The following is a 15,763-nucleotide window of genomic DNA, read 5'->3' as shown; positions in this document are numbered from 1 at the left end:
CCTGTCTGAGCCACCAGGGAAGCCCTGCCAACCTGCAATCAAACCTTCAGCTTTGATTTCCCTTCCCTCCTGGAACCTTCCTGACTAAGCATAGGCTGGGTGAGGTGGCCCTTTTCCTCCCTCAGGGCCTTCACCTTGCTTAGCACCTGATCACACTGATGTAATTGTATGCCTAGATTACTGAATTGACTTACATATTAGACAGGTTGCTCCTTAAGGGTAGAATCATGTATTTCATCCTCATGTTCTCAGAAGCCAAGGTACTACTGGATATAGAGTGCTGCTGCTGCTAAGTCGCTTCAGTCGTGTCCGACTCTGTGTGACCCCATAGACGGCAGCCCACCAGGCTTCCCCGTCCCTGGCATTCTCCAGGCAAGAACACTGGAGTGGGTTGCCATTTGATGCCTGCAAAATATATGACAAAGGAATGAATACAGTGTCACACACATACCCCAAAATAAAATCACTGTTAAGAGTCAGAGGGCCAGATCTTCTGGGATAATCAGGAAGAAACATTCATCAGATCCTCAGCTTCCCAGATATGTTAAGCAGAACAGGGAGCTCCAGGGAACTATTGCAGCCTTCACATCATAATCTTTAGGGTTGTAATAGTTTGCTATTGCCACTATAACAGATTACCACAAAGTTAGTGTCTTTAAGCAACAAATTTATTATCTGATGATAGTGGAGGTCAGAATTCCAAAATGGGTCTCCCTGGGTGAAAATCAAGGTGTCGTTAGGGTTATGCTGCTTCTGGAAGCTCTAGGGAAGAATCCATTTCTTTGCCTTTCCAGCTTCTAGAGGCTGCTCACATTTCTTGGTGCATGGCCTTCTTCCTCCATTTTGAATTCAGCAACATTGCATTTTCTGTGTTTCTAGTTTACTCCTTCATATGTGTAGTATTTCTCTGTCTTTTCATTATTTCTTTTAACTTATTGTATTGGAGATCTCCTTTTCCCAGGCTTCAAGGAAAGTTGAAATCTTTCCTTGAAGAAGGTTGAATTCTTTCTTCCTTTTGGTTTCTGCCCTCTTAAGGTCGGTCCAATGTTTGTGTGAGCTTTGTATAGGGTGACATTTGTGCTGAGTTTTTGTTTGTTTGCTTGTTTTTCCTCCGATGGGCAAGGCTGAGTGAGGTGGTCCTCCTGTCTGCTGATGATTTGGTTTGTATTTGTGTTTTCTTTGTTGTTTAGATGAGGCATCCTGCACAGGGTGCTACTAATGATTGGGTGATGCTGGGTCTTGTAATCAAGTGGTTTCCTTTGTGTGAGTTCTCACTATTTGATACTCCCTAGGGTTAGTTCTCTGGTAGTCTAGGGTCTTGGAGTCAGTGCTCCCCACTCCAAAGGCTCAGGGCTTGATCTCTTTTCTGTTTTCCAGTCTGTCTTGGACTCAGCCAGTGAGGCATGGAAGATTCCCAGTGAACAAATTAAAGACAAACACTTTCTCCTCAGGGTCGAGGGCCCCTGTCTTCTGTCCTTGTAAGTTGCTTGGGTTATCTGGTTTTCTTTAATTAACAATCATCTTTTGATGTTCTGATTACCTGCCCTTTGTTGCGAAACTTCTATATAATCCAGCACCTCCTTTACCTCCTTGGAGCAGTCCTCTCAGGGTCACTTGAGATGCTGCCTCCCAGGCTTGAAGTCTAGATCTCTGGCTCATTATAAAAGATTAAACTCAGAAACAGCCATATGGGAGGGGTGCAGAGGGCAAGGTCTGAGAGGAGAGGGCTCTTTCCAGGCTGCCATTCTCCCCAAATCTCCACATGGTTACCAATCTGAAAATCAACATTGCATTTTCAAATCTATCTCTTACTCAGACTTTCCTGCTTTCCAGTTACAGGGATGCCTGTGGTTAGATTGAGCTGACACAGATAATCCAGGATAATCTCTCCATCCCAAGATCTTTAACTTGGTCATACCTGCAAAATCCCTACTGCCACATAAAAGTAATATACTCATAGAAGCTGCGGATTAGAACATGGACATTTTGGGGAGATCATTATACTGCCATCTAATCCTTTCTCTATCAGAACCACCTAGAAGAACTTCAGTGTTCATAATGCTGGATCTCTGGAAGCACCTAGAATTTGCTCTGACAATAAGTGAAAGCAAATTTTCATGAAGTGTCAAAGTTGATCAGAATATCTTATGATGCATGTGGCATAGCTAATGTTTTTTCCTCAGTTTTATTGACTTATAATTGACAAATAAAATTTGACATATTTACAGTGAAAATGTGACAGTTATATGTATAAGTGATTAGCACAGCAGGTTATTAATACATCCATCATCTCACAGTTACCTTTTCTGTGGTCAGAATGCTTAACATCTACTCTCTTAGCTAATTTCAAGTATACAGTACAGTATTATTAATTATAGTCAGCATGATGTATTTTATATCCTCAGAACTTATTCATCTTAGTACTGGAAGTTTATATGCTTTGACCAATATCTTCCCATTTCCCCCACCTCCCAACCCCTGGTAACCACACTGACCTTTTTATTCTCTGTTTCTATGAGTTTGGATTTTTTTTTCATTCTACATATAAATGGGATCATAAAGTATTTGTCATTATGTGTCTGGTTTATTTCACTTAGCATAATGCTCTCCAGGTCCATCCATATTATTATCAAGATGCCCTTCCTTTTTATGGCTGAATAATATTCTATTGTATAGACCACATTTTGTTTATCCATTCATCCATTGATAGTCACTTAGGTTGCTTCAGTATCTTGGCCATTGTGAATAATGCTGCAATGAACACGGAGTGCAAATTCAAGATGCTGATTTTGCTTCCTTTGGTTATATCCCCAGAAATGGTATTGCTGGATCATATGGTAATTCTATTTTTAATGCTGGGGGAAAACAATACATATATTATGGGAATCCCAGAAGGAGAAGTGAGAGAAAAATGGGCCAAAAACTTTTCAAAATGAATAACGGCTGAAAACTTTCCAGACCTAGGGAGCAATATGGACATCCAGTTATACGAAGCTCTTAAAGATTCAACCCAGTGTGTCTTTCAATGAGGCACATTATAATAAAACTGTTAAAAATCAAAGAAAAGCAGAATTTTGAGAGTAGCAAAATAAAAGAAATGTCTCACAAGAAAACTCTAAAGCTATCATCAAATATCTCAGCAGAAATCTTGAGATGCTATATTCAGAATTTGGTCTCTCTCTCTCTTTTACTGCATCTCTTTACTCTGCTTCCTTCTGAGTACTCTTTACTCTTCAAACAAGCTTTCTTCATGTATCAGGGAAAATGGCTGCCTTTACATCTGCCCAGCTTAGCAACTACAGAGACAAAGTTAGCCTTCCTTGTTGTGGGGGCGGGGGGGGGGGGGTGGCCGTGGGGGTGGCAGGGGGGAGTTGGTGGCAGTAGCAGAACATTCATTACTTCTACATTTTAATCAAACTCTCCAAGTGGTTCTGACGCATGCTAAAGTTTGAGAATAACTGCCCCAGGAGATTCAATATACATTTGCCTTCGCTATCCTTAAAGAATTTCTGTAAGAGTTGGAATTGCAAGTAAGGATTAAGGACACGATGGGATTTCAAAAATAAAGACACTTTTGATTTCCAATGATATTCTAATAGTGAAAATCAGAAGTTTCAACAATTTTAGAAACTATTTTTAATATTCTTACCTGAGTTCAATGTGGAATAAGTGTGTCTTCATTAAACAAATACAGAACCAAGCTTTTCCCTCCAAAACTTTATTTTCTAGCCTATTACAAAATCTGGACATTACCGGGAAATGTCATTTTGATAACATACATGGCAGTCTTCAGAGAAAGTCTTTTTTGCCTGAATTTCAATACCACAGGTTTCCTTTGTAATCACATGTTATTCTTTTATTCATCCACTAGTGGACACTGTTGAGCTTCCGAACTTAACAGCTATTTCTGATGGGATGCTGAAGAGGCAAAAGAGGAGACATGAATGGGGAAATAAAATCTGAATAAATACAGCAAAGTCTTTCTACAATCTTGTTTATTTGCCATGTAACAGGCTAATAAATATTATGTCAATCATATTTAGAATAACAAACAATGTCAGAAACAGCTAAACGGATATTGCTCACAGAGAAATTTTTACAGCAGGGAAGCACTGTTTGATGGCTCATGACATAACTACACTACAAAACAGTATTCTATTCCTCAGGGAAATCAAATGCCTCATTTTAATGAAAATTATTTTACTTTTTCCTAGTTTCCATTTCTTCCAAATACTTTTCTTTAATATGAGAATGTTGTCAATATTTTCATCAAGATTCAAACCAAATACTGAAAAAGTAGAAGATAACAAGCTATCATTAAAAGGTAGTTTTGTGATCAGAAGTTTGAGGCAAAAGACAATGAATGGATTTTAAGTAATTTATATAATTTATTTTATTTTAATGAATGGAATTCTGAGCTCATCATCTAAATTATAAGAACTTCTGTAAAGAGAATCTAAAGTTATTTCATTCTGAGCTATCATTATGCTGTGCAAACAATTACTTTATAACACTGGAGGTAACATTTTTAAATAGGAGGATTATAAGCTCTGAAATGACCTAGGAATGAACACTATTCCTGCTGCTTGCTAGCTGTCTGACTTTCGGCAAGTTACTAGGCTTCTATGATCCTCTATTTTTTCATCTATAAGAGTGGGAGTAAATAATACATCCCTAGCAAGTTAATTGTGAGAATTAGTGAGATAATGTACAGATGGTAAATAATAGAGTCCATATTAATTCCCATATCCTTTTATTCAAGACCATGTTTTAACTACCATATTAAAATGCCTTCATCTCCAATGTTACGAATTAAAACAATGATATTAGAAATTGAGATTGCACAAAAGACATGTTAAGTGAATTTATTTTTCATATTTAGTAGCAAGTTGATCTTTACCAAGTTCAGTTCAGTCGCTCAATCATGTCCGACTCTTTGCCACCCCATGGACTGCAGCACGTCAGGGTTCCCTGTCCATCACCAACTCCCAGAGCTTACTCAAACTCATGTCCATTGAGTTGGTAATGCCATCCAACCATCTCATCCTCTGTCGTCTCCTTCTCCTCCTGCCCTCAATCTTTCCCAGCATCAGGGTCTTTTACAACGAGTCAGTTCTTCACATCAAGTGGCCAAAATATTGGAGTTTCAGCTTCAGCATCAGTCCTTCCAATGAATATTCAGGACTGATTTCCTTTAGGATGGACTGGTTGGATCGCCTTGCAGTCCAAGGGACTCTTAAGACTCTTCTCCAACACCACAGTTCAAAAGCATCAATTCTTCGGCACTCAGCCTTCTTTTATAGTCCAACTCTCACATCCATACATGACTACTGGAAAAACCATAGACAGACAGACAAAAACCATTTGACTAGACAGACCTTTGCTGGCAAAGTAATGTCTCTGCTTTTTAATATGCTGTCTAGGTTGGTCATAACGTTTCTTCCAAGGAGTAAGTGTCTTTTAATTTCATGGCTTGAGTCACCATCTGCAGTGATTTTGGAGCCCAAAATAATAAAGTCTGTCATTGTTTCCATTGTTTCCCTATCTATTTCCCATGAAGTGATGGGACCAGATGCCATGATCTTCGTTTTCTGAATGTTGAGCTTTAAGCCAACTTTTTCACTCTCCTCTTTCACTTTCATCAAGAGGCTCTTTAGTTCTTTACTTTCTGCCATAAGGGTGGTGTCATCTGCATATCTGAGGTTATTGATATTTCTCCCAGCAATCTTGATTCCAGCTTGTGCTTCATCCAGCCCAGCATTTCTCATGATATACTCTACATTTAAGTTAAATAAGCAGGGTGACAATATACAGCCTTGATGTACTCCTTTCCTGATTTGGAACCAGTCTCTTGTTCCATGTCCAGTTCTAACTGTTGTTTCTTGATCCGCATACAGATTTCTCAGGAGGCAGGTCAGGTGGTCTGGTATTCCCATGTCTTTAGAATTTTCCAGTTTGTTGTGATCCACACAGTCAAAGGCTTTGGCATAGTCAATAAAGCAGAAATTGATGCTTTTCTGGAACTCTCTTGCTTTCTCGATGATCCAACGGACATTGGCAATTTGATCTCTGGTTCCTTTGCCTTTTCTAAAGCCAGCTTGAACATGTGGAAGTTCACGGTTCATGTATTGCTAAAGCCTGGCTTGGAGAATTTTGAGCATTACTTTACTAGCGTGTGAGATGAGTGCAATTGTGCGGTAGTTTGAACATTCTTTGGTATTGCCTTTCTTTGGGACTGGAATGAAAACTGACCTTTTCCAGTCCTGTGGCCACTGCTGAGTTTTCCAAATTTGCTGGCATATTGATCTTCACTAAAGAGACCCCAAATTTTCACTGTACTAAAGACCCACACCCACAAAATAAGATCCAATAAATTTAAAAAGATGGAAGCAACCTAGATGTCCATCAGCAGATGAATGGATAAGAAAGCTGTGGTACATATACACAATGGAGTATTACTCAGCCATTAAAAAGAATACATTTGAATCAGTTCTAATGAGGTGGATGAAACTGGAGCCTATTATACAGAGTGAAGTAAGCCAGAAGGAAAAACACCAATACAGTACACTAATGCATATATATGGAATTTAGAAAGATGGTAACGATAACCCTGTATACGAGACAGCAAAAGAGACACTGATGTATAGAACAGGCTTATGGACTCTATGGGAGAGGGAGAGGGTGGGAAGATTTGGGAGAATGGCATTGAAACATGTGAAATGTCATGTATGAAACGAGATGCCAGTCCAGGTTCAATGCACGATGCTGGATGCTTGGGGCTGGTGCACTGGGATGACCCAGAGGGATGGTATGGGGAGGGAGGAGGGAGGAGGGTTCAGGATGGGGAACACATGAGAAATAAAGGAATAAAAAATTTAAAAAAAAAAAAGATGGAAATCATACAAAATATCTTCTCTGACCACATGGAATAAATCTAGAAATCAATAACAAGGAAAACTGGGAGATTCATGATGACATAGAATAAAGCTTGAAATCAATAACAAGGAAAACCAGAAGACTCATAATTATGGGGAAATGAAATACCATATTCTTTACCAAGAGATCAAAAGAGAAATCCCTGGAGGAATTAGAAAATATTTAGAGGTGTGTGAAAACAGAAAACAATAAATACATAAGTGTATGTGATACATTGAAATAAAAACCCAGAGGGAAATTTTCAGATGTAAATGCCTACATTAAAAAGAAGAAATATCAAATCAATAACCTAACATTGCACCTTAAGCAATGAGTTAAAGAAGAGCAAGGTGAACTGAAAGCTACCAGAAGGAAAGAAGCAGTAGATTACAGTTGATGAAACAGAGAATGGAAAAACAACAGAGATAAACAACAAAATAAAAGTTGTTTTTTGAAAAGATCAATACAATGGACAAACTTTTAGTTAGAATGACTAAAAAAGAGAGAGAAGATAAAATATTAATAACTAAACTCAGAAGTGGAAGTAGGGACCTTACTACAGACCTTACAGATACAGATTATAAAAGAATACTCTGATCAATTATAGACCCACAAATTAGATAGCCTAGGTGACATGAGCGGAGAAGGCAATGGCACCCCACTCCAATACTCTTGCCTGGAAAATCCCATGGATGGAGGAGCCTGGTAGGCTGCAGTCCATGGGGTCGCTTAGAGTCGGACACGACTGAGCCATTTCCCTTTCAATTTTCACTTCCATGCACTGGAGAAGGAAATGGCAAGCCACTCCAGTGTTCTTGCCTGGAGAATCCCAGAAATGGGGGAGCCTGGTGGGCTTCCGTCTATGGGGTCACACAGAGTTGGACACGACTGAAGCGACTTAGCAGCAGCAGCAGCAGATCATATGAGCAAATACTGAGTATGGATGTGGAATATGAAACTGAATCTGCTTGATTCTATACCTCTGTCCAAATCTACTGTCCCTCATATGAAGTCTGATGAGAGAAATGACTGGAGAGAAAATGTTTGGTTTCTAATAATGAGTATGTTCGCTTCCCATTAGCAATAGTGAAAACTATACTAATGACTGGGTTTCCTTCTGTACCTTCACCACTCAAAAGTTAAAACGAAATTTGAGGCTCAATCACAGAAATCATATGGCCCTCATGCTTGGCGGGTATTTGAGGATTTTCTTTTCTTAGACTGAATTTTCCATTTTATTTCTATTTTTATTATTAGTTTCTGTGTGATTATTTTTTGTTATAAGACACAAAATCTTTTGTGGCTAAAAGCAACAAAACAAAGCAAAAAATCATGGATACATAGAACAGAATGGTGACTGACAGAGGTCAGGGGCCTGGGGAGTGGGCGAAACAGGTGGAAGGGGGTCAAGAGGCACAAACTTCCAGTTATAGTAAGTCACAGGGATATGATAAAACAGCATGATGACTATCAGTTCAGTTCAGTCGCCTCAGTCCTGTCTAACTCTTTGCGACCCCATGAATCACAGCACGCCAGGCCTCCCTGTCCATCACCAACTCCCGGAGTTCACTCAGACTCACGTCCATTGAGTCGGTGATGCCATCCAGCCATCTCATCCTCTGTTATCCCCTTTTCCCGCCTGCCCCCAATCCCTCCCAGCATCAGAGGCTTTTCCAATGAGTCAACTCTTCACATCAGGTGGCCAAAGTATTGGAGTTTCAGCTTTAGCATCATTCCTTCCAAAGAAATCCAGGGCTGATTTCCCCCAGAATGGACTGGTTGGATCTCCTTGCAGTCCAAGGGACTCTCAAGAGTCTTCTCCAACACCACAGTTCAAAAAGCATCAATTCTTCGGCACTCAGCCTTCTTCACAGTCCAACTCTCACATCCATACATGACCACAGGAAAAACATAGCCTTGATTAGACAGACCTTTGTTGGCAAAAGTAATGTCTCTGCTTTTGAATATGCTATCTAGGTTGGTTCATAACTTTCTTCCAAGGAGTAAGCGTCTTTTAATTTCATGGCTGCAATCACCATCTGCAGTGATTTTGGAGCTCAAAGAAATAAAGTCTGACACTGTTTCCACTGTTTCCCCATCTATTTGCCATGGAGTGGTGGGACCGGATGCCATGATCTTCGTTTTTTGAATGTTGAGCTTTAAGCCACTTTTTCACTCTCCTCTTTCACTTTCATCAAGAGGCTTTTGAGTTCCTCTTCCCTTTCTGCCATAAGGGTGGTGTCATCTGCATATCTAAGGTTATTGATATTTCTCCCAGCAATCTTGATTCCAGCTTGTGTTTTTCCAGCCCAGCGTTTTCTCATGATGTACTCTGCATAGAAGTTAAATAAGCAGGGTGACAATATACAGCCACAACGTACTCCTTTTCCTATTTGGAACCAGTCTGTTGTTCCATGTCCAGTTCTAACTGTTGCTTCCTGACCTGCATACAGGTTTCTCAAGAGGCAGGTCAGGTGGTCTGCTATTCCCATCTCTTTCAGAATTTTCCACAGTTTATTGTGGTCCACACAGTCAAAGGCTTTGGCATAGTCAATAAAGCAGAAATAGATGTTTTTCTGGAACTCTCTTGCTTTTTTGATGATCCAGCAGATGTTGGCAATTTTATGTCTGGTTCCTCTGCCTTTTCTAAAAACAGCTTGAACATCAGGAAGTTCATGGTTCACGTATTGCTGAAGTCTGGCTTGGAGAATTTTGAGCATTACTTTACTAGCATGTGAGATGAGTGCAATTGTGCGGTAGTTTGAGCGTTCTTTGGCATTGCCTTTCTTTGGGAGTGGAATGAAAACTGACCTTTTCCAGTCCTGGCAGCCATGATGACTATAGCCAATAATATTTTACAGTATATTGGAAAGTTGCCAAGACAATAAATAACGTTGTATGGTGATGAATGGTAAGTAGACTTATTGTGGTGATTATTTCATAATGTATCAGGCTTCCTTGGTGGCTCAGATGGTAAACAATCTGCCTGCAGTGAGGAAATTCGGGTTCAATCCCTGGGTCGGGAAGATCCCCTGGAAAAGGGAGTGGCAACCCACTCCAGTATTCTTGCCTGGAGAATTCCATGGACAGAGGAGTCTGGTGGGCTACAGTCCAAGGGCTCACAAAAAGTTGGACACACCTGCTCAGCTTAGCTGAAGTAAGGAGGATAGGGAAAGGGAAGATATTGTACATATGGAGCAATAAGGGAGACAGAAAATTCAAGGGAATTCAAGAACTACGTGGAAGGGAAGGTCAGCTGACAAACACTGATGCTCTCCTTCCAAAGTGTAGGACTGTGATTGGAACGAAGCTGCCCAGACAGTGAATCTAGTTCCCAGACACCTTGAACCTACATAGAGCCATGAAACTAGTTTTCACAAATGAAATGTGGAGAAACTGATGTGTGTTACTTGCAGGCCAAAGTAGATAAAAGGAGGTGTGCCTTCCTCCTGGTCTCTTTCCCCATCCACCAGCTGAATGGGGAGGGGAGGGACTCCAAGGACCTAGAAGAGTGCACAGCCATAAGATGTAAGGAGCCTCAGTCCCTGAGTGTGCACAGGTGGAAAGACACATCACTAGAAGCACCTGTGTTAGACGTGAAACGTGTGAGAAAGGGTAATTGTATTAAGCCATTGTGAATGCTATCTGTCCCTTAACTGATATATCCAGAGACCATACTCTGACCAGGCCTTATGATCACTGGAACTGGATCAAAGACAGCTCTAGGAACCTCGAGAGCCGGAATTTTGGGATTTTTTTCTCTAGTGCTATATGATTAACCTGACTCATGTATAATCTGATCTTTGTGTTCGTTCTCACTTGTCTCACTTTCTTCTGGCTTTCTTCCCACTTTTCTCTATTTTTGTCAATGACATAGCTACAGCCTACTCATAGTTCTTGTTGCCTTATGACTTCAGCTTGCTCCTGGGCCCTCATGAGCCCTTCTCTTTGGGCCTTTCACACCTTAGATTCCCACTGCTGCCTAGTTCTCTTTATATTTCCTGTAGCTAGAACCTGAAGGTCTAGTTTATTCCTGTTGACTAGAGTTGTCAGTGCCAGGCCACCTCATAGGCTAATGGCTGGTTTAATGGATGGCTGCTCTTCAGCCAGGTTTCTACCTTCAATAAGCTGTAGTGTATGGATGGAGAGACAGGTGAGGATGCGATCATGGGGCATCAAACCTGGCTACTTAGGACTGGCCCATTAGCATGGGCTGTGAGGGCTGTGGGAATGGCAGAAACTGTGATTGTTCAGCACAGAAAGTCTGGCAGGAGAGAAATCTCCCCCCAGCCCTAGCAGCTAGATGCACTATCTGCAAAGCCCAAAAGTCTAAAAGGATTCAGCCCCACTAGCTGGCAGAGCCTGTTATAAGTCTCACTACCCTAAGCTCAGACACTGTCATGCTCAAGTCTCATCCACGGCCATGTAGAACACACGCCATAAATCTATGTCACCATGTTAATTAGGAACTTCTACTACTATCCTGCAGGGCAGTAGAGCTGCCCTGAATTGCAGCTCATTTGGCTCAAACCATGACCCCCGACCATGCACCTGTGAGCCCTCCTCACCAGAAGATGGACACTGCTCCAGGTTCTCCAGCCACAGTCTGGGCTCCTATTCCAGCAAACCAGACTACCCTGAACGCTTTCCTCTCTCTTTTCTCACCTCAAGGGTCCTAACTGTCTGGTGCCATACCCCACTGGGCTTCTTTGGACAGCAACACTGGTCTGGAGGGAGCCCAAGCCCACTTTTTCTTTCTGTCCACCATGATTTAGATTGCATTCAGTCAGTGCATGGACAGAAAAGGACTTGGCCAAAGTTCCAGGTAGATGTGTTAAGCAGCTTAGCCCTGGACAAAGAGGTAAACCGGCAAGGAGGAACAATGGCTGACAGGAGATAATATGATGGCCAACTTAGAGAGCGAGTGATATTTCACCCCAAGTTAAGCAAACTGAGTAGCACAAGGTCATGACTGTGTCTGTAATTCCTCTAGGAGAAGGAGGGATAGAAAGTAGCATTTATTGTTGAGCAGTGATTCTAAGCCAGGCAGTGTGCCAGCTGCTTTACACATGTTTTATTTAATCTTCACAACAATGCAATAACTAGTACCATCACTCATTTTAAAGATGAGGAAATTGAGGTGCAGAGAACATTTGTGGCTTGTCCATGATTATATGGCCAGAAAGAGACAATACAGGAACTGAAATCTTGTATCAGATTTAAAAATGAATGCATTCTGCTCAGTACTGCATCATATAACTTGTTCATAGCATGTATTTGGCTGCAGTAAAAAATGGTTTTGAATGGCTGCCTGCACCACCTGTAAGTTCTTTTAGTGATAGGATAAGGGTGGTGCCCTCAAAGAAGTGAAAGGCAAACGTCACCCCTCAGAGAAACCTGGTGTTTTGAACAATGATCTTTTCTCTCTCCCAGATTCTTTTCTGTATGGTGGCAGGCACCAGAAAAGTGTTCCAACAGCCTGGGGAGATATCTGCTCAAGGAGCTGTTTGGAGATGGTCCTGCGGGTAGTGGGCTTCCCTGATAGTTCAGTGTAAAGAATCTGCCTGTAATGCAGGACACCCTGGTTCGATTCCTGGGTTGGGAAGATCCCCTGGAGAAGGGATAGGCTACCAACTCCAGTATTCTTGGGCTTCCCTGGTGGCTCAGCTGGTAAAGAATCTGCCTACAATGCAGGAGACTCCAATTCAATCCCTGGGTTGGGAAGATCCCCTGGAGAAGGGAAAGGCTAACCATTCCAGTATTCTGGCCTGGAGAATTCCATGGACTGTATAGTCTGTGGGGTTGCAAAGAGCAACTGAGTGACTTTCAATTTCACTTTCTTTCACCTGGGGGTAATAGGTAGCAATGTGACTATGCTTCCATGTGTAATCTCTTAATCATATTCACTCATATTGTCCAGCTCTCTTTTACTTATTTTTTAGACCATGTGCTGTGTTGTGCTTAGTCATTCAGTTGTGTCTGACTCTTTGCAACCCCATGGACTGCAGCCGGCCAGGCTCCTCTGTACATGGAGATTTTCCAGGCAAGAATACTAGAGTGGGTTGCCATGCCCTCCTCCAGGGGATCTTCCCAACCCAGGGATCGAACCCAGGTCTCCCACATTGCAGGAAGATTCTTTACCATCTGGGCCACCAGGGAAGCCCTTTTTAGACGATAACTTTTCAAATACCACCTGTCTTGAGTGCTTACTATGTGCCTGCACTATCTCAAGTACTTTATTTGCAAAAGCTTTATTGGTCTTCGAAAACAATCCTATGAGGCAGATGAAGGACAAGAAATAAATCGAAGACCAAGCAGATAAATGAGTGGCACATGCACGTAGCATTCTTCTTCTATTTTACAGATGGGGAAACAGGAACACAGAACAGTTAAGAAACTGTCACACACACAGCAAGGAAGTGGCAAAGCCCAGATTTACACCCACCCAGGTAGCCTATCAGGGCTGCCCAGGTAATGCTACTGGTAAACAACTCCCCTGCCAATGCAGGAGACATGAGAGACGTGGGTTTGATCCCTGGGTTGGGAAGATCCCCTGGAGGAGGAAATGGCAACCCACTCCAGTTTTCTTGCCTGGAGAATCCCATGGACAGAGGAGCCCAGTGCCTGGGGTCCCAAAGAGTTGGACACGACCAAAGCAACGTAGCACGCAAGCACACAGATAGCCTATGCTGAGGTCATGCTCGTGTTTTTACATCCTTCTTGTTCTTATATTCTCAGCTTCTGATCTTTTGTGTCAACTCTTCACTGTGGCCTCATACTTGACTATGGCTCTGGAAATGGATGCTGTCCCTCTGGTCCTGACCTGTGGCTCCATTCTTCTGTTAAGATAGATTCTGCTGCTCTGGGCAATTCTCCAAGCTAACCCAGCCCATTCTCTCCATCTACCTGACCATAGTCTGTGCGATTTTTCTCAGCCCTGGCACTAGGAACCAAACAAAGCCCAAGCCTTTCCTTTTAGAACTCTAAACCTCCACTTCTCCTATTTCCCACCAATCAAAATTACTGCTCAGAAATTTCTGCAAGGACAGGTTAAAAGCAAAGAGCTCCACCAACTACATAATAGGGCTTTTTTTTTTTTTTTCAATAGAAAGTTACCATAGTGGTACATTGACTGCTAAACCATTCCCTTGTAACTAGAAGCATTAGCACAACCCACAGCTTTAAATCTTTCAATAGAGAGACTCAAAACAAGGCATAGTCGCAGATTTTTTTTTTAGTAGTCCTGTTGTAACCAGACAAGCCTCTAGGGTGGGAAGAAGTTAGTCCTTTAACAAGGGCCAGCTCTTAATTACGCGGCTTCCAGGAATGCTGAGGCATGGTCTGTATTCAACGGGGCTCCGGAAGACTGGCAGCGGGCTCTTTGTCATCTAATCACCTGGTAAGAACATCATCTTTGCTTAGTCTTTCCAGAGCCTCTGAATGGTCAACGTTTGGAGTAAGTATTGCAGAACAGAGAGAGAATTGTTCATTATTTCATGGGCCTTCTCTTCCATGGGACAATAGATCAGGCTGGACGTTTATTGAGTGAGGGGGAAGCAGGGGAGGCGGGTGCAGTGGTTTCAGGATGGCCCCTGGGTCACAAGGTCAGGTTTCTAAAAGTTATTGTACAGACTGCTGTTGGTAGCTCTGCTTATTAGAGAATTAGGTCCTTTGTGTTGTTTGTAAAAGCAAGAAAGTCCCGGCCAGACTCTGGCTTAAGTGAAACTTTTATTGCTGTCAGTCACACAGCCCCTCCAGTCTGAACCCTCTGTGGGAGTTCTTGAAAAGCCAACTACCTTTTCTCATTCATGAATCTGTCTAGGTAGACCCAAAACACTTCAGAGAGCAGAGCACTCCTTGTCATGGCTATACAGGTGTTTTTCATGAGATGACATGTTTAGACAGTTCTGAAAACTGTGGGTTGCAAGAATTGTTAGCTCTTATCATCCTTTATTATAATTATTTCCTTCCTGCTTGCCTTCTCCACTAGATATAAGCTCTATGAGACCACATCTATTTTGTTCGCTGCTCTGTTCTATGCCCAGGATCAAGTACAGAGCTGGGCACATAGTAGGAAATAAATACTTATTGAATAAAAGCAATTATTTATATACTATTAATACTTAAGGTGTGCCTGTCTAATATTCTAAGACTGTCTCTGTCTCTCTCTCTCTCTCTGTGTCTCTTTTTATGTCTCTCTCTGTGTGTCTCTATTTGTCTCTCTCTCTGTATGTATATATATATAGATATATATATATAATGAAAACTGTGTAGATTAGTTTCAATTATTAATCCCAATTTACAGATGAGGTTACTGAGACCCACAGACATTAAATAGCAATCTCCCCAAGGCCACAGAGCTAGTAAGTGGTGACATGGGATTTGAAACAAGGCATTGGGTTCCAATGTCTTATCCATGTTCTTACCCACCATGCTCTATTCCAAGCATGTTGTAGACATCAAGAATGGTAATGGGGTGGTTTTCCTCATGTGGAGGGTAGTAAGAAAATAGTAGGATCACTCCAAGGTTCGTCCAAATCAAAATTATTTTCTAAGAAACAAGGGTCTTCATTCCCTGAAATCTCTGAGCAAAGGGAAAAGGATACCAAACATAGTAGGGCAGCAAAAGCTTGGAGTGAATGCTGTGGGAAGCTGGGGAGGCCCTCTTGGAGACCATGGAAGTAAAGAGAAGAGAAGCAATGCCCCGAGACACAAAGGATGGGGCTTTGAGGGAAGGATTGGCAACAGGGAGCAGCAGCATCTTTGACAGCTTTAAAAGGAAGGAATGATCACCTTCAACAGCAAAGTGGGCACATAGAGAAAGTATCGCAGCCAGACTGAGGGTGAC

This window comes from Bos taurus, chromosome X (assembly GCF_002263795.3).
Source record: "Bos taurus isolate L1 Dominette 01449 registration number 42190680 breed Hereford chromosome X, ARS-UCD2.0, whole genome shotgun sequence".
Taxonomy (NCBI): Eukaryota; Metazoa; Chordata; class Mammalia; order Artiodactyla; family Bovidae; genus Bos; species Bos taurus.
The sequence above is the reverse complement of the archived record's forward strand: the minus strand, read 5'-3'. Positions refer to the sequence as shown.